Source organism: Heloderma suspectum, chromosome 5 (assembly GCF_057233095.1).
Source record: "Heloderma suspectum isolate Gila_16-S chromosome 5, 16-S_ref, whole genome shotgun sequence".
In the NCBI taxonomy this organism is placed as follows: domain Eukaryota; kingdom Metazoa; phylum Chordata; class Lepidosauria; order Squamata; family Helodermatidae; genus Heloderma; species Heloderma suspectum.
This window is the reverse complement of record NC_139462.1, coordinates 83,573,749-83,600,909: the sequence shown is the minus strand read 5'-3', so window position 1 is coordinate 83,600,909 and position 27,161 is coordinate 83,573,749.

Sequence of the window (27,161 nt, the reverse complement as noted above, 5' to 3'; positions counted from 1 at the left end):
CACTGTCAGAAAAGCGTAGTAAGATTATGATTGTTAAATTAATCACCCGTTATATCCAGCTATTTGGCCCCACATTTTCTCTAGAAATGTCACTCATCAAGGGCTCTCATATGGTCAGCGGGGGATTCTAGATCTGACATTTAATGAAACTGCATGATTCAATGCAAAAATCTTTGCCTCAGTCTTGTTAAACTTATTCCAAAATAAGTTGTACTGAATTCAATGGGACTTATGAGTAAACATGATTAGCATTGTTCTGTAAAAAGGCATTGGATTGCAGCTAGCCTGAGCAAACTTTATGATTTCATAAGTTTGATGTTAAAGGCAGTCAGAAGTCAGTATCATCAATATTAGTCTTTCATTGTGGTTTTAATATTTTAAGATCTGGCCACTGTTATTCATGCCATAATAACTTCTTGTTTAGATCACTGTAATGCGCTGTGTGGGACTCTCCTTAAAAAGTGTTTGGAAGCATCAACTACTACAAAATGTGGTGGCTAGACTTTTGTCCAAAGTGTGCTTTGTTGGCCACATTATATCATTCTTGAAACAACTTCACAAACTTCCAGTTTGTCTCTGTGCACAATCCAAAGTTCTGGTTTTGATACAAAGCCCTAAAAGGTTTAGGGTGAAGATGTCTGAAGGACCACCTTCTTATGTATGAACCTGCCCATACATTACAATCATCACTGGAGGGCCTGTTATATGACCCGCCACCTAGAGAGGCTAGGTTCGCAGGTAATTGAGACAGGGCCTTTTTGATAAAAGCACCCAATTATGGAACTCCCTCCTGAAGAAGGTGAGATTGGGTCCCTCCTCCTCCTGCTTCTGACAGGCAGTAAAGACTATCAGTTCCACCAGGCTCTTAATGTATAATGTTTTGGCTGCCTTTTAATTTCAGTGCTGCTTGGAAATTTTATTGTATGGCTTTGTTCCTTGGGTTTTATGTGAAGTGTTAATGTTTTTATTGTATGTCGCTTTGAGTGCCTGCAAAGTGGGTGTGATTTTTTTCAATCTAATAAATACATACATACATAAATGGTTTTATTGTTGTTTTAATGTATTTGTGGTTTCATTGGATGTCTGATTTGCTGTGCAAATGGCATTTAGCAAAAAAGGAGGTACATAAATAATAAAAATACAAAATATTATGAAATTGGAGGGATTAACTGGCAAACCTAGGTAATTAAAATTGTTGGGTCAAATGGTAATGGAATGCAGAAACTCTGTGATAATTCAATTAAATCTTAAATATATGCAAAACAAACACTGTGACCTTTCATAACACCAGTAATTGGAAATAACATAATCATCCTAATATTTTTAAGGGCATAATTCTATGAATGTTTAGACAGGAAAAAGGTCTACAACTCCCAGCACAGCTGGCTGGGGAATGCTGGGAGCTATGAGACTTTTTAAATGTCTAAACATGCATAGGATTGCGCCCTAAGTTAATTAATATCTGTAGTGAAACAGAAAACCACTGTCTCTATTCATGCCCAAACTGATATACTCAAACTTCATGGTAAGTTCCAATTCCATAGTTTCACTTTCGAGTCACCTTCTAAAATTCCTTTGTCATAGAATGGGAAATTTAAGATTAGCTGTGCAATGTCCTGGGTGATTGAAATGTTTTGCACCAGTTTCTGAATACTGTCATTTATGATGTCGATGTTGTGTTCATTACTATTTTCTGTAGAATATTTGTTCTGTGCAGAAGGGAACTGCTGGCAGGTGACAGCATGTGTCATATTGGACGATGAGTAACCTGTGAACCTGTGATGTTGTGGCTGATACTGTTAGGTCCTGTAATAATATTGCCTGAGTAGCTACAGAAACAGAGTTAGCACCTGGGGTTGTTATAGGGTCTGGTTCCAATGTTTGCATCTCTGTTGTGTGACTGGCGAGTAGCAGTTTCAGATTAGGTGTCTATCTGTAACAAAAGAAGGAAAAGAACTATCAGAGTAGTGGTTTGATAATAAGAAGTGGGGCAATATGATCTAGAATTTTTAACAAACATAACCTTCAGTTGATCATCATGTTGCAAGATAAAGGATGATTTGTTAAGTGACCTGTTCAGTGCTGTCAAGACATTCCTGAGTAAACCGTTGTTGTTAAAATCACCTCATAAAAGGAGGATTTAACACATTTTTTTCACAGATAACTTTTCCAACAAATGCAGCACTATGCTCACTGCCGTGTATAAAATGTTAAGCTTTTTGTGACAGAAGCATTACAAACTAGAAAAGTACTTTTCTGAATTCAAAAATGACAGTCAGGAATGAATGTCAAACTCTTGCAGAAGAGGATGTCAGAACTAATACAACTCACAAACACTGAGACCTCAGAAATATTGAAAATCAAACAAAAAGAATTTAAATGTTTATTCTTCTGATTCTGTAATACTATCCAACATGCACTGAAAATTATTTTGTTAGGAAGTACACACACACACACACACACTACACGTGCAACGCAGCACCAGAAATAAACTTTCTTCTCTAGAAAAAGTAGCAGCACTCTGATCGGTGACATTATCTTCTCTTATTAGCTGATTTGCTGCATTGAGTGCATTCTTTCATTCAGTGCAGGTATTTCTAATATTCTTGAGATTTTGAAAAAGCATGGCTGCAACTTCTTTCTGCAGAGTTCATAAATATGTACTTCCCAACAGTCAAGATCTCATTTAATTTTGTTCATCAGAAAAAAGTTTGTTATATAATCAATTTTATTTATTTAACCATTCCATATTGAAATTACAAATATAATTACAGAGGTGTTATATCAGACTTCCGTAGCTTCTGATAATCTGGTTTACTGTGTTGAATTCATTGCTTCATCTTCATAATAGATGTTTCTTACATACTTTAGTCTTGAGAGAACATTGTTGCAATTTCCTCCTTCCACAACTTAATTTTTTGTTTGTTGCATAATACAGTGGGTGTAATCCAGCCAGTTTACCAGAATAAAGTATCATATTTCATCTACCCTACATATAGTCCTTTTCACATAGGTTGAGTGGCCATCTGTTTCTGGCCATATTTGAAAATGCTTTAGATAATATTCTTATTATTAACTGATGGAATACACAGAAGTATGACAAAAGTACAAGGCACTGGTGTGAATACATGGCAGCTCATAATATTGGCTATACCCATAGAGACACAACAGATATCCATATGCTGCATTTGGGACCCAGTTTATGTGGCATAAGCATTTCCAGTGAGGAAAGGGAACCTACCACTATCTTGTGTCATATCAGGGGCCTTTCAGGCTCCTAGGGACCAGCTACAATTGTCTCCTGCTCTAGCTGGTGTAAGTAGGACTCACTTTAAGAGTGGAAATGCAAGACATAGTTTGCAGTACTTCAGCTAAAGCAAATTTGGTTGACTAGATTTCCTGGGGGAAAGTGTTTTTTAAAAGGAAATTAGATCTACTTTATCTGAATCTTATCACTTTGAGCTTCACCATCAGACACATTTTTATGTTTAATAATTTCCCATAGCAATTAGATCTTGCTTATTTCCTCTTTTGCAGGCTTCAAAAAGGTTTCCTAAAAGCCTCTACTTTTTTTAAAAATGTAAATCATACTTGTACTTTTTTTTAAAGAAAATGTAAAAGAAACGAATCCCATGTTACAGAAAGGGTTTCAGATTTCATACATGTCAGACAACATGCTGAAACATCCTGTCATTTTCTCTACTTAATTACTGTTTTACTCTAGTCTACACAGAAGCCCTATTTGGGTGTTCAATTTACTGTGCATGTGAGTCAGGAATGGGGCTGCACTGTACAGATCTTCCCATGGTGTTGTGTGTGTCATCTGAATCTTCCCGCTGCCATCCATGCATGGTGCATGAATGTCTGCAAAGAGGGGCTTCTGCGTCCACAGCTATACAAGCAGGGGCCTCCATGTGAGCTAGCACCCAAGAGCACATGCAAAGGTCTCCTCTCTGCAGATGTCTGTATTCTCTGCATGGACAGCAAGTTTACATACACAGTAAGCTGAACCCCCAAATAGGAGAGTGATTGGAATAGGGGTGGATGAAAGTCCCTTACCTGTCCTCAAAGGATGTTCGCGGTGGGGGGGAGGCGCTTCGCTGTTCCCCCCGCGAAGTTCCGGCCGGGGGGGGAGGCTCCCCGCCTCGCCCGGCCACGAACGCGAAAGTTTTAAAAAAAAAAAAACGCCCGCTGATAGGCTATGTGACGATTAACGTAGCCTATCACGGCTAGATTTGCAAAGTCAGCCGTGATAGGCTACGTCAATCGTCACGTAGCCTATCACGGGTGACTTTAAAAAAAAAAAGCGCGTACGCTAATGGCGGCCCCCATAGGGAGCCGCCATTTGCGTTCCTTATTTGGTCGCTGTAGTCTACGTAAAGATTTACGTAGACTACGGCGAAAATAAGGGCAACGCAAATAGCGTTGCCCTTATTTTCGCCGTAGTCTACGTAAATCTTTACGTAGACTACAGCGACCAAATAAGGAACGGGAATGGCGGCTCCTTATGGGGGCCGCCATTATCCGTACGCGTTTTTTTTTTTAAGTCACCCGTGATAGGCTACGTGACGATTGACGTAGCCTATCACGGCTGACTTTGCAAATCTAGCCGTGATAGGCTACGTTAAACGTCACGTAGCCTATCAGGGGGCGTTTGTTTTTGTTTTTCTTTGATTGCAATGGCGGCGGCGGCGGGGCGCCACTCCCGCCCCGCTCGAACACCCGCCGAACCGCCGGCCGGACCCGCCGCCGGGAGGGACATTCGGCGAAGGTAAGTCCTGTCCCGGGGGGGGGTGCGGGGGGTGGGGGGGTGCGGAGGATTTCTCCCCGAAACCTGTTCGGGGGGCCGAACACGTTGGCGCTCGGCCCCCCGAAGTTTTGGGGAGAAATTCTCCGCCATCCCTAGATTGGAATCATTTCAATACCTAGGAAAAGAAGAAATATTTTTGGTAGAGGGTGAGAGCACTGACTAGTCAGTAACATTTAAGACTATAGCTGTGCACAAAGCACTGGGGAAGAGTGCAGCTAGCATTATACCAAAATCTGTCCCCAATTTATTGAATATTTCCTTCCCCCATGAAAGAGGCTTCCATTTTTCTTCCTCATTCTCAGGGTGCTTTATAATTTCTTTTCAATGTCTTTGGGTGGCATTTTTGAGTTTATCTTATCATTGTAAAGTGGGAGAAGAAGGTATTGTGCATATTTTTTTACTTTCTATTTCACATCTTTCCATTGTTCTGCAGGCCCCCTGGCTATCTATGCTTCCTGCTCTGAAAAATCCCCATGGGGGAAGAAGGCTGGTGTATCCCAACCTGCTGTGCTGTCATGGCTCCTCCTCCTGCAACCTTATCACAAACACTTCCACTTCTCTTGACATTCACTGGTGTCAAAACTGTATATGAAATGCTCCCGCCCCGCTCGAACACCCGCCGAACCGCCGGCCGGACCCGCCGCCGGGAGGGACATTCGGCGAAGGTAAGTCCAGTCCCGGGGGGGTGCGGGGTGTGTGTGGAGGATTTCTCCCCGAAACTTGTTCGGGGGGCCGAACACGTTGGCGCTCGGCCCCCCGAAGTTTCGGGGAGAAATTCTCCGCCATCCCTAGATTGGAATCATTTCAATACCTAGGAAAAGAAGAAATATTTTTGGTAGAGGGTGAGAGCACTGACTAGTCAGTAACATTTAAGACTATAGCTGTGCACAAAGCACCGGGGAAGAGTGCAGCTAGCATTATACCAAAATCTGTCCCCAATTTATTGAATATTTCCTTCCCCCATGAAAGAGGCTTCCATTTTTCTTCCTCATTCTCAGGGTGCTTTATAATTTCTTTTCAATGTCTTTTGGTGGCATTTTTGAGTTTATCTTATCATTGCAAAGTGGGAGAAGAAGGTATTGTGCATATTTTTTTACTTTCTATTTCACATCTTTCCATTGTTCTGCAGGCCCTCTGGCTGTCTATGCTTCCTGCTCTGAAAAATCCCCATGGGGGAAGAAGGCTGGTGTATCCCAACCTGCTGTGCTGTCGTGGCTCCTCCTCCTGCAACCTTATCACAAACACTTCCACTTCTCTTGACATTCACTGGTGTCAAAACTGTATATGAAATGCTTGCCCCCTCCACTTCAGCTTAGTCCCATGCAATGTATATAGACCACGGTATTGCGAACAGCAGTCCAGGGACAGAGAATAGTTCACTCACCCAACCTTTCATCTGTACAAACCATGTTAGTTTTGGAAAATTCTTGAGGCACTGCAAGTAAATCTATCTAGTAGCAAGCAAAGTAGTATACATAGTAATGGGAGTAGTACTTACTGGAGGTGCTGGCAAATTTATACTGCTGTGGCTTGGGTACAAATTGTGCAAGCTTGTAATGCATGCCTCACAGAATAGGCAAGTATTAGGAGTCCTAAATTCTTCAGCAAGTCAGCTTAAAACCTGACCCTGAGAAGAATTAATGTCCAAGCATCCTCGCTCATACCCACTCACCCCCAAACCCCTTCCCTTTAAGATCCACTTATCTGGTGAGTGTGACCAGTGGTAATAAGCAGCCATGAGAAGAAAAAAGGATGGAGGTCTCTCCCTCTCCTCCCTTCCATCTGTGGCACATGGTGCACTTGTGGTTTTCCCAAGGACTACTGTAATGTCATTCGCCTTTTTGAAAACCATACTTCCCTGGGCAGCTAAGGCAATATTCCTTAGAGAGGGGAGGGAGAGATTTCCCTCCTTCTCCTCCACAAAGCTGCCTGCCACAGTCAGAGTGCCACTGGCAACCACACCAGCAGGTAAGTGGTTGCTGCTATTAACAGCAGAAAGAAACCGCAATCTTTGTCAGGATCACTAGGAGGGTGCGGTTAAGCTGCTCCCCTACTCCATTTATCAAGGAACATTGATCAGGGTTACTGGAGGGGGGTGGGGGAAGTAAGGTTAGAGCCTTTAACCTAATGAAGATCGGGGTGTGTGTGGCAGAGGTGTGTGTGTGTGTGTGTGTGTGTGTGTGAGAGAGAGAGAGAGAGAGAGTAAGAGTATAAACGGGTGTGTGAATGAATGGTGGTCTATGTATGAATTTATCCTGGCCTCACTCACTGCCACCCCACTCACCAGAATCTCAGCCCACGCATGTGGCCTCCAACTTTGAAAGGCTGCCCACCTTTGCATTAAAGCATGCTAGACTGAATGCAGATGGTGAAATTTGGAAGCAAAACCTGTGATTTGATCCAAGCTCAACCACAACATTGTATAGCATTAAAAAAAAAAAAAACAATGACGATGTTGGTAGCAAAACACTTTATACTTTTGAGATCAGAAACTAATAATTGCTGTTGATATATTTGAAGTTCAAGAAAAGTCTTTCATAACATTTGAAATTATGTCTATCTTATATTTAAAGCACAGTTGGCTGGCAATAAAGCACGGGGATAGACTAATTAGAATTAGAAAGTAAAATGTCTGCTGCGGTCACATGGGGCATTGTCTTCATATCTCTTGTGCTTATGATCTACATAAATTACTGGTGAGGTTGCAAACTTACACTGCTGTTACTGCTACAGATAAGAGACCATACTCCATTTGGATTTGTCTGAAAGGACTATTTGATTTGCAAGGTCTAGGTTATCTATGCAAGACTAAGGAGAAGTGCTTTGCATAGCTCCTTTTGGAAACCCAGGTGTTATAAATCTGGGAAAACACAGCACTGTAGGGGTTCTGTCCAACCCTAGGATTCCACCAGTGGAACAGAAACTGCAGGTGGAACTGTTTTTTACCCTCCCACCCCTGCACACACTCAAACCAGCTGTGGAGGGTTGGGGTACGCTCCAGAGCAGATTTGGAAGGCATATAGGGGGCTGTAGGGGAGAGAAGAACAAGGGATGTCTGCTCATGCAACATTAGATTTAAGGCAATGTTTTCAAAGAGACCAAGTTCCCACTCTTGTCCTGAACCATTCTCGTACATCTAGTGTGAAGACGAGTGGCAGTGGTGCAGTTAGGTAATTTTAGACTCAGGTTAATGATCTTTCAGGGGCCCTCCTGTTCTTTAGACAGTACTGTGTATTACTTCAAAATGTGGTAAGCAAGGTCTCAGGAAGAATACGTCAATTGTTTTCTAACATAAGCAAGCCATACATACCCCTCTAAAGCTCACTGTCTCCCAAGTACAACAGTAATCCATACACAATAAGCTTGCATCATCTCTCCCCACCCCAGCACCTCCTCAGATAAAGACATGTGATTTAATCTGATCTCACACAAATTTAGGAACATAGGAAGCTGCCTTCTACTAAGTCAAACGATTGGTCCATCTAGCCCAGTACTGTTGACACTGACTGGCACTGGCTCTCCAGGGTTTCAGGCAAGATTCTTTCTGAGCTATACCTGGAGATGCTGGGCATTGAACCTGGGACTGTCTACATGCAAAGCATGTGCTCTATTTATTTCTTTGTTACATTTATATCCTGCCTTTTCCTCCAAGGACCACAAGGCAGAATACACGATCCTCCTCCTCTCCATTTTTATCCTCACAACAACCCTGTGAGGTAGGTTAGGCTGAGAGTCAGTGACTGGCCCAAAGTCACGCAGTGTGCTTTGTGAGTGAGTGGGGACTAGAACTAGGGATGTACAAAAGTGACTTTCCTTTTGCGGATTATGTTGATGGGGGGGGAGGCGTTCCGTCCCTCCCCCCGGAATCCTGGCCGGGGGAGGAGGTGCTCCGTTCCTCCCCCTGGAATCCTCGAACGGCCGGCTGTACTCTGCAGCAGCTCTGCGGAGCAGCCGGCCAGGCCCGGCCCTACCAGGCCAGAGCTGTCCACAGCCAGATTTCCGGCCGTGGAGGGCTCTGGGTAAAAAAAAAACACAACAACCAAAAAAAAGCGTACATAAATGGCGGTGGCTACAGCCGCCGCCATTTGCGTTCCTTCTTTTTGGCCGTCTTAATCTACGTAAATATTTACATAGACTATGACGGCGAAAATAAAGGCGAACGCAAATAGCGTAGTGGGCGCTATTTGAGTCCCTTTTTGATTCCCCGTTTTAGCCTACATAAATCTTTACTTAGGCTAAAACGGTGAATCAAAAGGGAACGCAAATAGCTCCCGCTACGCTATTTGCGTTCCCCTTTATTTTCGCCGTCATAGTCTACGTAAATATTTACGTAGATTAAGACGGTAAAAAGAAGGAACGCAAATGGTGGCGGCCGTAGCTGCCGCCATTTGCGTACGCGGTTTGTTTTTTTAAACCCACCCAACCATGATAGGCTACGTAAAGATTTACGTAGCCTATCACGTCTTTTTTTTTTTAAAACCTAGCCATGATAGGCTACGTAAATCTTTACGTAGCCTATCATGTCTTTTTCTTTTCTTTTCTTTTTTACACAAGCCTGGAAATGGCAGCGACGGCAGCCGGCCAGAAGACCGGCCGCCGCAGCCACCGCCCAGAAGATCCGCCTCAGGTGAGTCCCAAGGCGGATCCGCGGGGGGGCAGGGGGGGCAGGCCGTTCCGCCACAGAGTTTGGGGGGCTGAATGCACTGGCATTCGGCCTCACCAAGATCCGTGGCGGAATTCTCTGACATCCCTAACTAGAACACAGGTCTCCCAAGTCCCAGTACAGCACTCTAACCACTACACCACACTGGCTTTCTCTACCACTGAACTACACCTCCTCCCCTTTACTCAATTCCCACTCTGTTCAATAGAGCTTAGTGTAATTGAAATAACCAGGTACACCATTTAAAGATATTTAAGACATGGGAAGGACTGAGGACGGAGCGACTTGCCAAAGAAAGGTAACAAATCCAAAGCAGACATTTCTTAAGTATTGGCCCCATTGTACAGACAGATAAGTATACTTATGGTCAAGGCCAGATAATGAGCTCTTAAGCATGCACAGTCTCTGGATTATTGATTGATTGATTGATTGCATTTATACCCCGCCTTTTTTCCTCTTGCAAGGAACCCAAGGCGGCTTACATTATCCACCTCCTCTCCATTTTATCCTCACAACAACAACCCTGTGAGGTGGGTTGGGCTGAGAATCTGTGACTGGCCCAAAGTCACACAGTGAGCTTCCATGGCCGAGTGGGGACTAGAACCTGGATCTCCCAGCTCCCAGTCCAACACTCTTGCCACATACACGCCATACAAACTCTCCGTCCATACACAAGAACACAAATGCTTGTACTGCGAAGCTGATGAATCTAAAAGTAAAAAACAAATCCCTACTTTATACCACAGAAATGTCACCATCCCTCTATTAGTATATATACAAATACGAGCGTTTATTTCTCTGCAAGAGTCCAAGTGTGATTTTATATTGGAGCTATTCAAGAACACGTACATGGGAGTGTAATGCTAAATGCTACCCAGAACATACATTGATGTAGAACTGCTGTGGCTAAGAAACTGAGTGAACTATTAATCTAGATGTCCCCAATTCAAAACTTTACTCTGTTGTGAACTCACTAGCTGGTTTTAAGCAAACTACTCGGCCTCTTAGTCCCTACTTGCAATAGTACTGACCTATCTTACAGGGTTGTTGCTAGGATTATAAAAAGATAATGAAACACTATAATTTAAAAGCACAATGTAAATGCTAAGTAGCATTGAAATAAGAGCTGATCATCATTAAGGATACACCCATGTTTGGTTTATAGGCAGCATAATAGTTTGGAAGCTTAGCAAATTAGCTAGTTAGTGAACATAAAGTAAGAGAGTGCAGCTCCACTTGCCCTTACTTAAAACACAAAGAAGCCAGTTATTTTGCTTTAAGAGGGAAAGAATACTGGACCCTTTCTCAGAAAAGTTATTTGTGCATTATGACTAACCATTTAAGGTTCCACTTACTTCTCACATTTAAGTAGGCTGGCCAGGTGTCCTCTTTTGTACAAGGGCTGCTGAGGAAAGAGTTTGAATTCGATTTGCCCAGTACCAGACGAAAAGGATGAGAGGAGATGGCCAGCCAATCTATCTGTCTTTCTTTTAAAAAATGTAATAAAGCAGTCCAAAGGCAGGACTCTGCAGCAGCTGAGCTGCCCGCCTGCCTGCCGCACAGCATGAATAGAAACTTCAGATGTTTCTGGGAAGGGGAAAAAAGGGGAAAGATATTCCTTCCATTGTGGGTGAAAAGAGGGGCGGGGGAAAGAGATGAGACACATGTATATGGTATAAAACTTGGGCCACATTTATTGAAAGATCTGCAAAGGGGGGATATTTGGACGGGCAACTAATCTATGCTGGCAACTAGGCAGTCATTATAACAGACGAAACATTCTATGCCTGCTGAGTGGCATCTGTAAGATCGCCACCCCCCAGGACTACCCTTTTGGGGGAAGGGAGGCCTTCACCTGCCACCCCCTCCCAGGCCAAAAAGCACCAGGTGGGTGAGGTGAGCTGGCCTCACAGGTAATCCTTATCCCCCCACTGGGGCTGCAAAACCCTGAGCGGGAGTCCTCAACCATCACCTGTGTCACCAAAACAGTGCCTCAGAATGCTCACTATCCCTGTTCATAGTAACAGTGCCTGTCTCTAACAGCCTACCTGGAACGAAATGTGACCAAGTTAACCTAACATCAAAACATAACAAATTAGCCTATTGGACACTCCCACCCTGCTGACAGTGTGGAGTAGGCAAAAAGACCCATTGCCCTGGCCAATCAGACTATGAGCCAAAAATTCCGACTTGGCCCCAAAGGGGTGACCAGCAGAACCCACACTGCATCCTGGGAGGGAGCTACGCTACAAAGAGGCTGAAAGGCGGGGCCCTGTCCACTAAAAACACTTCACGGGCCCCTCATACAGCCAGTGGCACCATACTGCAATCGCCCATGATGATCACACGCCTCTCCCCACACACACAACGGCCCCCCATGGCCAGGCAAGCCAGACATGAGGCATTTTCCTTTGCAGGGACAGTGTACACAAAAAGAAATGGCTACCCCTATAGCTTGCACATATGTTTAAAAAGCATTTAAGGGTGAAATCCTATGAATGTTTAGACAGAAGAAAATCCTACAACTCTCAGGATGTCCCAGCTAGGGATGTACGAAAGGGACTTACCTTGTCCCGCAGCTTTTTTCGCGGGGGGGGGGAGGCGCTTCGCTTCTCCCCCCGAAGTTCAGGCAAGGGGGGGAGGCGTCCCGCCTCGACCGGCCGAAATTCAGGCTGGGGGGGAGGTGCCCCGCCTCGCCTGGCCGAAATTCAGGCCGGGGAGAAGCGCCCCGTCTCCCCGGCCGCAAAAGAAAAAGTAAAACAAAAAACAAAAAAAACCCGTGATAGGCTACGTGACGATTTACGTAGCCTATCACGGCTAAATTTCCAAAGTCAGCCGTGATAGGCTACGTTAATCGTCACGTAGCCTATCACGGGTGACTTTGGGGGGGAAAAAAAGCACGTACACAAATAGCGGCGGCCCATGGGCGCCACCATTTACTTTCCTTATTTTGGCACGTCTAGTCTACGTACAGATTTACGTAGACTACGGCGAAAATAAGGGAACGCTATTTGTGTTGCCCTTATTTTCGCCGTAGTCTACGTAAATCTTTACGTAGACTAGACGTGCCAAAATAAGGAACGCAAATGGCGGTGCCCATGGGCCGCCGCCATTTGCGTACGCACTTTTTTTCCCCCCAAAGTCACCCGTGATAGGCTACGTGACGATTTACGTAGCCTATCACGGCTGACTTTGGAAATCTAGCCGTGATAGGCTACGTAAATCGTCACGTAGCCTATCACGGGTGTGTGTTTTGTTTTGTTTTTTTACTTTTTTATTTTGCAATGGCGGCGGTGGCAGCCGGTCGGGAGACCGGCCACCGCCACCGCCCCCGACTAAACGCCGCCGAAACGCTGCTGGGACCCGCCGCCGAGCGGGACATTCGCTGAAGGTAAGTCCCATCCCGGGGGTGGGTGGGGAGCCAGCGGAGAATTTCCCCAACACTTTCGGGGGGCCGAATGCCTCGGCGCTCGGCCTCCCGAAGATTCGTGGAGAAATTCTCCGCCATCCCGAGTCCCAGCCAGCATGGCTGGCTGGGGCATACTGGGAGTTGTAGGACTTTTTCTGTCTAAACATGTATAGGACTGCACCCTAAACAGGCTTAAGGTGGCTAACTATTTCCAGCACTTGGTACTTCACAGCTAACCCTCCTACAATTAAACAGGCTGTTCACATGTAACACCAGCATTCGGCAGTAAATTGTGGATTAAGTAACCTACAATTTGCTGGGATACACACAAGCCGCTTCCAGTTTGTGGCAACAACCTACGAACAGCCCATTTGCAAGTTCTTAGTGTGATGTCCAAACCCAGACACTTTGGCTTATTTGTGGGTTAAATAACTCAAAGTTACCCTAAGAAAAAAGCCATTGGTTAACTTTTGGGTTGTTTAACCCACAAACAACCCAATGTGTCTGGGTTCAGATGTCATGCTAACAAGCTACAAATGGGACATTGATAGCTTGCTGCTGCAAAATGGAAGCAGCTTGCATGCAGCATGTGCCCCCAGAAATTGTAGGTTAATTAACTAATGATTTCCTAATGAATGCTGCCACTACATGTGGACCAGGTCAAATAAATGCCCTCAGGACAAGGAAGTTTCACTTTCCATTGGCTCAAAAGCTCTGAGCATTTTTGGATCTACAGCAAGCATTTGCTGCTGCTGGTGGTCTTACAGAAATAAGGCCGATGGGCAGCCCTGCTGCATTTAGGACCCCTCCTGCTCATTCTGCTGACCTAGGCCTCAGATATCTGCCCCAAAGTCCTACCCTGATGGAGCCACTGAGAAGTGGGAGATGACCCAGACATATTTGTTTAATCCTTTGATCAGCAAGGCAAATAAGACCATCTGGAGACTCAGGTCATATGGTATGAAAAAAAAAAAATAGCTACAATTCTTTTAGCCTAATATCCTTCAGTAAATTGTGGAAAGGTGCCAGTCATGCCCAAGTGTCCAATGGTTGCTCCCATAAAAGAGAGATCAATAGCCATTTATCCCAGCTTCATCAATTGAAAAAGCATATTGTACACTATGCAGGCTTTAGAATGTAGATTTACAGAGAACTGGTATATATTAGTAATCTGTGACTATATGGCCAGGTAACCAGCAGCTGTGCCGCTGCATATAGAGTCATATGCCAGAAACCTGAAGAGCTTGTGAAATTATTGAGTAGAGTGAGAACAAGGGGGATGTTGGCTGATTAAAGAATTGCCTTTAAATCTAAACTTTGATGGCTGGTGAGGATTTTACCTGTATCACCTTATATTGCTGGCACTACTAAAGATGCCTGTAAGCTTTTTAATGTGAATCATTAAAACCCAAGTTTTAACTCAATACAAGTTGTGAATACAAAACTATTAATACAAAATACTTGTGCTAAATTATGTAAATTGGCTTATTCTGAATTGACAGAGCTGACTTCATTTCAGCATTTTAAGTCCTCCTAAAAGCTTGAATGTATACAGTGCTGAGAAAAAGTCTGTGAACCCCTTAGCAATGTCACATATTTCCAGCCTAAAATGTGATTAGATCTTAATCTAACCCCAGAATTCTAGATAAAGAATAGAAAATCTGAGTAAACAAATAGCACACAAACATGATGCTTTTTCAACATTTATTTATCCACTACTGATTCAACATTCAATACCCATGTTTGAAAAAGTACGTGAACTTTTAGATTCAGTACCTCTTGGCACCCCCTTGAGCAGAAATGTTCAAGCAAGCATTTCCTGTAACTGTTGGTCAGTCTCTCACATCAGTTTTGAGGAATGTTGGTCTATTCTTCCTTACAGAACTGCTTCAACTCAGTGACATTTGAGGGCCTCCATGCATAAACAGCTCATTTCAGGTCCTGCCACAACCCTTTAATGGGGTTTAGGTTCCGATTTTGACTAGGCCATTCTAAAACATGGAATTTCTTCTTCCGCAGCCATTCTTTTGTAGATCTGCTTGTATGCTTAGGATCATTGTCTTGTTACATGACCCACTTTCACTTCAGCTTCAGCTCACAGACAGGTGGCCTGACATTCTCCTCTAGAATCTTCTGATACACTGTAGAATTCATGGCTGTGTCAATGATGGCAAGCTCTCCAGGTCCTAAGGCAGAAAAGTAGGCCCAAACCATCACATTCCCACACCATGCTTGATGGTTGGGATGAGGTTCTTCTGTCTGAACTCAAGAGTTTTTTTCAACAAACATAATGTTTCTCATTGAGTTCTACCTTTGACTCATCTATCCAGAGAACATTGACCCAGGAGTCTTGGGAATCATCTACAGTCAGGGCCAGAAATATCGGAAGGAGGATAACTGTTTTGGCAGTTGGCCTCTGTACACCACCACACTGAAGTTGAAAGGAAACACACCCAGATGGGAATGAAGTCAGGACTTTCAGCTGTAATTCAAGGGGTCTGACTAAAGTGGGGCACTAACCATTCAGGAAGTACTATATGTGATCTTTAGCAAACTTCAGACTGGCAGCAGTGTTCTTTTTAGAGAGCAATAGTTTCTTCCTGGCTATCCTCCCATGAACACCATTCTTGTTCAGTCTTTTTCTGATCGTTGAGTCATGAACACTCACATTAGCTAAGGCAAGACTAGCTGGCAGATTCTTGGATGTTACTTTGGGGTTCTTCTTTTTGACTTCCTGGATGATGTTTGATCTTGGAGAGATGTTCGTAGGATGACCACTCCTGGATAGAGTGACTGGGGCTTTGAACACTCTCTTTCTGTAGTCTATCTGTCTGACCGTGAACTGGGACAGCCCATAATCCTTAGAAATGGTTTTGTAATTCTTTCTAGTCTGATGAGCAGCAATAACTGCTTTTCTGAGGTCCTCTGAGACGTGTTTTGATCGTGGCATGACATGTTTCTGCAGAACTGTATGGTGAAGACCACACTCATGAAGTTTCTGATCCTTTTATATGGTGGGGCCTCTCAAATTCACCCTTGAAGATCTACCTAATTACTTAAACACCTGATTCTAATTATTCCCTTTAACTCAGCTGATGGAACCAGGGGTTCACTTACTTTTGCACATACCCAAATGCTTAAGTACTCATTGTTTGCCTAATTTACGCACGGTTTCATTTCACTAGACACAGAACTGGTCTAATATAAACTCTACTGGATATTAGAAAATGACTGGTTTTGATTCATGAAGGCTATCGTGGTAAAACTATGGAATTTCCATAATTATCATTAGGGTTGACAAACTTTTTCTCACCACTGTAAAGGTGAATATGAGAATACAGAATAGTAACTTCTAGATTGGTTCTATTTTCCTGACCTAATTCCTACCCATGTGGCTTAGGTAAACTCAGACAACCACTTTCAGTAATCCAGCTGAAGCACACAAAAATAGAAGGCCTACTGAGACCAAAACATATAATTCATGTAAAGAATCAAACCTTAAAATTATTTTCTGCATTCCTTGATGAAGAGTGCCTATACTCAAAAAGCATTTGTACAAAGGCATTATAATACTGGCAGTTTTTTAGTTTAAAGAAGTGGTTAGTGAGAAACCTTCTGTCTCTCACTGTACTAGAACTTGAGGTCATCCGATGAAATTCATTGGTTTCAAAACAGAAGAGAGGAAGTACTCCTTCACACAGTATATAATTAAACTGTGGAATTCACTGTTACAAGATGTGGTAACACCCACTAACCTAGATGGCTTTACATTGAATTAGACAAATTCATGGAGGATAAGGCTATCAATTGGCTGTTTGCAAACGATACATATTGCCCCCACACCCAAATTAAGACATAAGACAATATATGGGATGAACAGATTACACTTTATTAAAGCAATCTATCTGCAGTGGGAATAAACATTCATCATAGTGTGTGTACTAATATTTAAGACAGGGTTGGGCAACTTGTGGCCATTCAGATGTTTTGGCCTACACTCCCATCATCCTTTACTGTGCTGTGCTAGCTACGGCTGATGGGAGTTGTAGACCAAAACATCTGGAAGTTGCCCATCTCTGATTTAAGATGATAGCTAGGATGGCTGCATCCTGTCATCATCCTTGTTTGACGACCCCACCTGACTTCAAGCTTTAGATCAGCCACTGTCTGAGCTGTCCTCCTCACAGCCAACCCATTCAAAGAGCTGAGGGAAATACAAGCAGCATAAAGATCAAGCTGCCTGGTCTTTGAAATCACCAAAGCTACCTATGTTTTAAAGAGGCCCCACCCCTTTTTTCTGCACTGATCAACTACAAGAGCTGGGTAGTTCTGCCCACACACAATGGTGCCTCAGGGTGGTCACCATCACCAACACCATTTTGCAATATTCCACCCTACCCCACATTGTCAGTTGTGACCAATTATTGTGGTTTCTTAACACTATCTTAGCCTCACTACTGAGCAACACTGAGAAGTAGGCAAAAATAAAATAAAATAAAATAAAATAACCAAGGCCAATCAGGCAGACAGCAAAAATATCTACTGGGCTCCCATAAAGGACCGTATGTTTTTCTGACTTGTTTTGTACTTCTACTGCATTATTTTTGGAATCAGTACTTGAATGTTTGTTGTTACTTAGGTGACATGGAATCACTGTGACAGTTCATTCAGGGGACATGGCAGGAGCTGTCTTCAAGTAGGAACTCTGACGCTGATTCAGAGGAGACAATGACATTGCCTGGGAAGCTTGCCCCTACCAAGTATGAACAGCTCCATCTAAGCAGGAGCCCATTATACACTCTTGACTGATACAAGACCCACTGTTAGAACTTGACACTGAAAACAACAATGCAGACCACTGAAGTGCACAACCTGAACACAATCACCCAAAAATGTGTGCAACCACTGAAATTCTTGCAAGAACCAGCAATAACACAGCAGGAATCCAAGACTCCATCTACATGGGGGATTTACTCTGGTTCTACTATGCCTCACAGATGATCATGGCAGATGACGTAACCCTCACTCTGCATCATAGGTGTTTTTCTGCCAAAAAAGGCATGAGCAGGGAGAGAGGTGGGAGCAAGCCCGTTGTTTTAAATCTCTGCTCTTACAGAAGGGCGAAGGTATGCAGGGATGTAATGACTTTTAAAGCTGATTGCCCCCAAATGACCCTTATTCCCACTGAGAAAGGGTGAACATGAGGAGAAGTGTTGGCTAAACTACTCCATTGCACTTCACTGAGCATGGGAGTGAGGAGAGGGGTGGGGAGCAAGCCTCCGCTCATTCGCTGCCCCGCACCTAAGCACTTGATGATGTTCAGTTCTGCTTGTTGGACTCCACCCACTCAACCCCCAACAAATGCAGTTTCAGGTGCTATTTGCCCTGTGAAAACAGGTTCTTTAAATGTATACACAGCTTTATTGGCTATGTTTGCATGGGAGGAGCAAGCCCGATTTCATGAAAATGCGGATTAACAGAATTGCCTCAGAAAGCATCTCTGTGTAGTTGAGGCCTAAGACTCCAGTCCAGAGCATAGTCCCTTTTAGCTTTGTCTGTTTGTAAGAAGCTTAAAAGGCAATGCAACTGAGCTTAGCTAAGGCAGAAGGCCATATGAACTTGCCATAAGGTTTTGTTTACAAATAAGAGCCTCACAGATAGCATAGCTGTATATATAGACAGGGATAGTGGGACAGCTAAGGGAGCCAAAGACTGGCTGTATAGGACTGATTTAAGATTGGTTCTATAGGCCTAACAGCAGAGCCATGGTGTATTTTAGGAAGTGGTTGTTCGGTAGCAGAGTCATTTTGTTCCTTGGAAAAGAAAGAAGTATACTGGAATTGCTTTAAGTTGTTACTCCAGATGACCGCAAAGCCACAGGATGCTTAAGGAGAAGCTGGGGACTTTACAAATTCTTTGGAACAAACAAGACTTCAGCAGTGATATTAGTACTGCCAGTAGGCACTAGATTTAGAGTAAGGAACTTAGAGGAAGCTAAACCACCTTATGACAACCAATCAGCAAGCTTAAAACATAATTGTTTCTAAGTATGGTAATAGGCATTTCACATGCTAGCAAGGTTATGCTCAAAATCCTACAAGCTAGGCTTCAGCAGCATGTGAACCGAGAACTACCGGAAGTACAAGCAAGGTTTCGAAGAGGCAGAGGAACTAGAGATCAAATCGCCAACGTTTGCTGGATCATGGAGAAAGCAAGAGAATTCCAGAAAAATGTCGATTTCTGCTTCATTGACTACGCTAAAGTCTTTGTGTGGATCACAACAAACTCTGGTAAATTCTGAAAGAGATGGGAGTACCAGACCACCTTACCTGTCTCCTGAGAAACCTGTATGAGGTCAAGAAGCAACAGTAAGAACCAGACATGGAACAACCAATTGGTTCAAAATTGGGAAAGGGGTATGACTAGGGATGGACGAAAGTCCCTTACCTGGTCCCACAGCTTGCTTCGCGGTGGGGGGGAGGCGCTTCGGTTCTCCCCCCGAAGTTCAGGCCGGGGGGGGAGGCACCCCGCCTCGTCCGGCCAAAATTCAGGCCGGGGGGGGGAGGCGCCCCGCCTCGCCCGGCCGAAATTCAGGCCAGGGAGAAGTGCCCCATCTCCCCGGCCGCGAAATACAAAAGTTAAAACACACACACACACACACACACACACACACTTGATAGGCTACGTAACGATTTACGTAGCCTATCACGGCTGACTTTGGAAATCTAGCCGTGATAGGCTACGTAACTCCCTGGAAAAGACCCTGATGCTGGGAAAGATTGAAGGCAAAAGGAGAAGGGGACGGCAGAGGATGAGATGGCTAGATAGCATCACCGATGCAATGAATATGAACTTGAACACACTCCGGGAGAGAGTGGAGGACAGAAAGGCCTGGCGTGCTATGGTCCATGGGGTCATGAAGAGTCGCACACGACTTAACGATTGAACAACAACAATAGTAATAGGCATAATAGCTGGCGTAGGCTTAAGGGTATAAAAGGAAGGTGCACTTTATGGACAGGGCCCTGCCTTCTATCCAGTCTCAGAGAATACTTCTTTGTGCTCCTTTGAAGAGATTTTGGGTTTCAGAGGCTCTGCCAGCACTTACTTGGTATAAGTCTAACTCTTTCCCTTCTGTTTCTGTATTAAATATGAAAGGTATATGTGCATGTTACTTTTTTCTAATGAAAGCATTAGCTTCTATTTTAAACCACTATCAGTGTGTTTGGAAGTCAGTGCATCTCATTGTCAAGGTAGCCACTTCTCTGGACCTGTGCCAAATTTTAGCAGGCAGGAAACATGAACCTGTCATAATTTTAGAAAGGTGGTTTGAGGAGAAGGCATCAGGAAATTCTAAATGCCCACATATTCTCCACTGAGGGGTAGAGCCTGGAAGAGTCATCAGACCCTACACGAAGATATAAGGGCTAGAGCAAGCTGAAGGTTTCTATGGTTTGGCGGATGTGTTGCTGCAGGAAACCCTGTTGCTCTCCTGCTCTCTGCTCCTAGCATTCTGTTACTTGTCTTTAGGCTTGTATTTACTTGCAATCCTTGGAGGACATCACATACCACTAATGAAACCAGAATGGTCGCAACCCACAAGCCTCAGGAGCACGCAGGGCTGTATAGCTGGGCTATTCTTATGTGAATATGCCAGTGTCTCTACATAGGGCTGCATATGCAGCCAGAGCAATTTGTATATTCATGGCACCTCAAAGACATGTAAGATGGGATTGCGCAAACCACAACAGCCATGTATACCGCCCCATGTGGAGATGCAATTCTGCCTCTATGTGAACAAAACCCAGCCAGAAGCACTGACCCGCTCTCTTTGTTAATTCAAAGTAAGGATATTTGATCAGCTCTCCATGCTTTAACCCTTTTCCTATTCCTCCGTTTTGCCCCTATAGCATAATTATATGGTAATCCATCCTGTGCTTGTTCTGCCAAACCCCCGTCACGTGATGACTATGAATCAAGCCTTGTGTCTCCTGTCTATTTATCATTAACCTGTTGATGTTTTGGGCTCTCTTTTGTTTTTTCATTTTCTGCTACCTAAGTGGGCCAGGTTTTGTATGGCATTTCAAACAATAATGAAGTTATTCATACCATTCCTTGAAAAGTAATTCCTACATCCATCTCTTTTTCCTTATTTATTAAATTAGGGAAAACGTGTCTGCATTATACCGATTCAACTGATAAAAAGCTGTTAATTAACAATAAATAGGTAGGGAAGGAATTAAGAAATGTCACACCAAATTAAAATGTACACTGGAAATTAAACCAAATAAAATATAATTACCACAGGTGCATAGACAAAGTGAGATATGTGATTATCCAAAAACAGACAAGCAGGGGGAGGGATATCTAAACAATTAAGGGTTCAATAATATTTTGGAAAGATAGAAGTCTTGCTGTATATGGAACACATGTGTCAGAAATATATTTAACACACAATCAGTGGCATGTAATGTTTAATAGAGTGGCATGTAATGTTTAATATCGTAGTAAATTATATAAGTTGCAACAGTGTATGAATGTAGCCATTTTTGTAATTGTTCCATCACCTGCTCTTAGCTGGGTGATAAACAAGATAATCAGAAACTACCATCATCAACTGATTCCACATATAAAAGGATCATTTGAAATTGTTTATTTTAATTCACATTTTAATACTCCATTTTATCTAAAAGTTGATTATATAAAGTTGCCTACTAGGTAATGAAATGTTGTGCAAAGGATCAAAGTTCTCCTAATGACAACAAAAATACAACTTTTAATAGCTGAAATAATTACTAATCCTTTATATTAAAGCACTGTTTTAAGTCTGGAAAAATATCTCGCAAATTGATTATTGAATCTAATCTTTATATTTAGCTGCTATATTGGCCAGCTAAAAATACATAAGAGCCTCTCTTCACCAGCCTACAATCCCACATTTAAAAGGGGGCTGTCTGCTTCCGTTTTAAATTCAGGATCACAACAACTCTCTTTACATGAGCTTCCTTTCTCCCCTCCCCTTTCCCCCTCTGTCTCCCCCTTATCTGAGTCTTCCATATGTTTCATTGATCTAGAGCCTCTTCTTGCAGCTTTTCCTTTTTCATAGAGGGAACTCAAGTGGAACACATGCACAGTAATTTGATAGCTCATTATCTCTGATCTGTTTAAAAATAGAATAAGGGTCATTTAGTGCAGGAGACGTCCTGGAGGTTCACGACGTCATCTAAAGGACCTGCAAACTTCCGTGAGTGAGACATTTCAATAGCAGGATAAAAGCTCCGAGTGAAGAAGCCCATAGTGAGTGATAAGGCAACAGACATGAACTAAGCATCCATCTTATATCTGTGAAAGAAAGCAAGAAACTAGGGACTGGATCCAGTGGTGTCATTCATCTAGTACAGGGCTTATACCACTTGTAGCATCTCTATTTTCTTTCCTGTGGAAGTGTCAAATGCAATACTTTGATTCCACTTATGCAAGCCATTACACAAGTGCTTTCACAACTCATTATGACTTAATTACTCTAGGTGTTGCTTACAACAGTTATGATACTAGTACTTGCATAATGAGGAACAATACCACGCCTCATGTAATTTTCATGGTAGCACTGCATTGGATACAATCCTAGGCATCCACATAGACTGAAACAGAGAAGGGAGAAGTAAAGAATAAAATTAATGGAAACAGAGAAAACAAGGTGCTAGTAAAATATTTAAAATTATTTTGAAATCGTGTACTAAGAAAAGGGGATGACTCTGTGCTGTTTTACCCATAGTTACTAGTTCAGCTGTACCATTAATACCACAATGAATGAAAGACTTTCTGAATTTGGAAGAGTTAAAAAAGAAGATCTGTGGTGCAAGGGAAAGGATTCAATGCAAAACTCCAGGCAAAACAAGACTCCACACACTATGGGAGCAATCCTATGGCCACTAGCCACTATCTAGAGGAGCATAGGATTTTTCAGTTTCTGGGAACTGAGGTTGATTCCTAGAAACCACGCTCCCACCCCCTCCCCCACGTAGCTGGCGTGGTTTTCTCTGTGCTTAGAAATGGAGCACAGAGATGGGGAAAGGGGGGCAGTCCCGGGAGCGGGAAGGGGCGGAGAGGAGACCATGGAATCCAGCTTCTCCTATGCTCTGCGCAGCCTCCTTCCCTCCCACTCCCTGAAGCTATGGCTAGGCAGGCAAAACTGCAGGATAGCCTTTGTGCTCCTGCTGCCCTGCCCTGCATACTTGGCAGCCTCCAACTTCAGAGGCTGCCAACTATCTCAATAGGATCGTGCCCTACAGCACCAAATCAGACATTCCTTGTATGTGATAAGCTGCACACACAATTGCTGTGTCTTGAAGGGCTTCTTCAAACTTTTCAGCATTAGGGAAATCTCCATACATGCATTCTCATGGCAGAAATGGAGCTGCCTCCAATATTTTAGCAAGCCAAGAAGCCAGTGCTTTTGAGCTGTGTGTGGGTATTTGAATGACCATGGAGATCTGGGTGTCTGCATTTCTCGCACGTATGTTAACACTTTTACATTGCAAACAATATCTTCCCTTATTTCACAGATAAATTGTATAGCTATGGTAATTTGTTGTTGATGAATCAGTTTTGTAACCACTTTAATGGGATTTAAAAATAATACAGGATTAATGTTTAAAACATGAAGTTGTTTCCCTGTTAAGGGAATAACTTCCGTAATTCTCATAGTTACCAACTCTCATTGAAGGATAATGTGCATGTTGCTTGAAGCATCATGGATCTTTTTTCGTGCTTAGCACTTGTGTGTGCCTGTGCGTGTGTGTGTGCGGGCAGGAATGATATCTGCTGGGGTGGAAATCTGATTCCGTCCTGTTCCTCTGAACCACGTTGTTATACTAGGTCTGACAGAGAGGGAAAATGAAAGGTTGAGTAACCACAGAATTCACTTATGTCTTCTTACTTTAAAGGACCTGGTGCTATCAATCAAATAAAAAAGTTATTTTAAGGTTTCTGAACATTTAGAAGTAGTGACCCTAGAAACAGGAAAGTTGTCTCAATTCCAAAAGGCCTAAAATGTCTGAAAGTTGCTGAATTCTATTCTGTTGATAGATTACCTGAGCCAGAACAGATAAGCAATTAGAATGGTCATTGCTCTGCCAAGTGTGAAGGTCATACCATTTTGCCAGTTGGAATCCTGACAGAGAAGACATGCTGAAGGCTTGAGCCAAGAAATACCACCATAAAGGCTTATTAGCTGCTATGGAAAGGGAGATTCAACATTGTTTTTTCTCTGTTGGTATGGAATTGATTAGTTAATTCTTAATTCTAAGAAGAATTCCATGAAGTTTTATTATGTTTGTCAGGGTGGACACTGAGCCCATAGAATCCCAGAGTAGTTCTAATGCTGAGGAAGAGCAGTCGCTCCTTCGGGAGAGGAGCGCACTCCTTTTTTCCCAGGACCAACAGCTGACGGAGATTCCTCCCACCCACATTCCTAGTTTAGAAAGCAGTCCAGGGAGTGACTCAGCACAGATAGCAGACTGGGGGGGATGCGCGGCGCAGACGCAGAGAGCGGCGCCAAATGGTTCGCGCTCACAGAACGGTTGCGCCCAGAGGATCCAAGGGAAAAGGGGAGGGATTCTCCCTAGTCCTTATATTCAGGGGTCTGCCAGTAATTGCCCTTCAAACGGGGACCAACTGTTCTAACTTAGGGCATAGGGATGCTGCTGCTCAAATCTAGTTGCTACCTGTAGAGCTGTTAAGTTATAAAAGAAGAAGAAAGCTTTGAAAAGAATCCCTTTGACTGTGTCTGGACTTGGCTACTGGATTAGACTGAGAGCCCTCCAAGGAGCCCTTGACAATGTTCCACCTTTCCTTGAATGTTTGCATTCCATAATGACAACAGCATGTTTATTGAAACTGAAAATTTGCTGTCATTTCGATTTTCTCATTTGGGGATATAACAAAATTCATCATCATCACCAATAGCTTATTCAAATAGTATGACACCATATAAAATAAGTATTCATACAACATCCTGATTGCTAATCATATAGCAGAAACGTCATGTGCTGTATTCAAAGAGAAGAATTATCTATAAAGTTAATTAAAATATCTGACTCGCATAAATCATAAAACAACACTTAGTAGCCTTCTAAGTATGTTGATAAAATTATGAGCTGTTAGCTTCAACACTATTGAACGTTTAGTACATAAAACATATACTTTGACAGCTTTAGTTCAATTTTGTTTGTTTGTTTTTGTCTTCTCCTGCCCACCCACCCCAAAGTAATCTCTGTTCACCAACAGAACATCATCATCTCAGGTTTGTCTTTGTTCACTAATGAATCATAAAGAGAGGCTGTAGTGCGAGTAAGATGGTGGAAATTTACTATGGGGAAAAAAATGAAAGAATGTACAATAATTTCGAATCTACTTTCTGGCTAAGATTAAAGGGGTTCGACGGTGCTGCTGAAAGGAAAACTGAACCGGTGCAGTGGATGCAATCAATGCTGGCTCTACATTTTAGGAGGCCCTCAGCAAGATGCCCTCAGTGGTCTGCCTTGAAATGTGAGAACTGCTTCTCACTCATCGTCTAGGTGCCCCTCCCACTCAAATAAGGGAGATCACTCCTCTCCCCCCGAGATGATCTCCCTTTTCCTTAAGAGAGAAATGTCTGGCAGCAATGGGAGCGAAGAGAGTTCATCACACACTCCTTTTAGTGCTTTGAAACAGAAAGGTCGATGCTGTCAGAGTTAAAGGGGCTGTGAAAGAGTCACTCTTTGTTAACACTGATTGTCCCTCCCATGGGAAAATGAGAATTGCTCCAGTATTCTTCTGCATCACCAGCAGGAGAGATACATAGCCCTGCCTGAGATTTGTGGGCTACAAGGGCCTAGCTGGGTTTCTCTGTAAAGAACACTGGCAATTACTTCCCCAGTGAATGCTGGTCCCACCGCTGGTCCATGAGCCTTGGAAGGTGTTTGATCATACTGACAATTGATGGCAATCCCAGGCACAATCCAGCTACTACTGAAATTAAAGGCAAAACAAGAGCAACTCCAAAATGACAAATACCACCAGCCTGCAGAATGTCTCCCTTAAGGCCCTTAATTTTTAAACAGAAAGCATTTCTCCATCCGGACCTGACTCACCATTAAACTATTTATTTATTTAATGTATTTATTATTATGTGTAAATCCCACCTTTTTCGTCTTGTAAGGAACCGAAGGTGACTCCATTTTATTCTGACATCAAACTTGTGAGGTAGGTTAGACTGAGTCAGTGGCTGTCCCGAAGTCATCCAGTGACCTTCATGGCCGAGTAGGGACTAGAACCCAGATCTCTCGAGTCCCAGTCCATACTCTAACCACTACACCACACAGCTCTCGAGATGAGAGAGATGAGAGAGAACAGGGAGTAGCGTGCAAGGTCTGCCACCTCATTGCTGTTCCTGTTGCTCTCAATGAATTGGAGGGTGACTGTCTGCAGTGGAGACGCTGCTGTACTTGCATAGGTTTTCCACATAACACTTACTTTTACTTGGGGAGCCTATGCAAATAGAGCACCCTCCCCGCTGCAGATAGTTGCTGGCTCTGGAGCGGGATGGAACTAACGTGCTCATCCCCATTCTACTTTACAAGATTCTAATCACTTGATGGAAATCAATGGCTGAACAGGGCATGATTGATTGACAGACAGACAGACAGACAAGGTAACTGCATCATGTGTTGTCTGACTACCAAGTAATGCTGTAATACTATGTATGTCTACTTGGAAGTGAGTACTACTGTGTTGAGTGTGATTTATTCCCATGTATGGGAATAAATTCCCATATTGTTTCCCACAACCCAGCTGAGCAGAGCAGAGCAGAGCACAGCAGAGCAAGCTGCTCCAGCTGGTCCAGGGACTACGGAACCAAGCAAGCTCCCAGAGGGCAAGCGACCAGAGCGAGCGAACAGGGGGAGCAAACAGGAGTTGGCCAGGGGAGCTGCAGTGGTAGAAGAGACAAAGGAGACAGAGACAAAGAGGTAAGTGGGCTGCAGGAAGCCCAGGGGGCTGTCCTTTTTCCTTCTGAGTGGCTGTGAGCTCACCAGGAGGTAGAAGAGACAAAGGAGACAGAGGCAAAGAGGAAAGTGGGCTGCAGGAAGCCCAGGGGGCTGTCCTTTATCCTTCTGAGTGGCTGTGAGCTCACCAGGTGCTTCTGAGAGCTCCAACCGAATTGGGGGTGTGTGGCTTGAGTACTCCCAGTAGCTGTGTGGGCAGGAAGCTTCAGTCTGTTTCCCGCCTCCCAGCTGAGC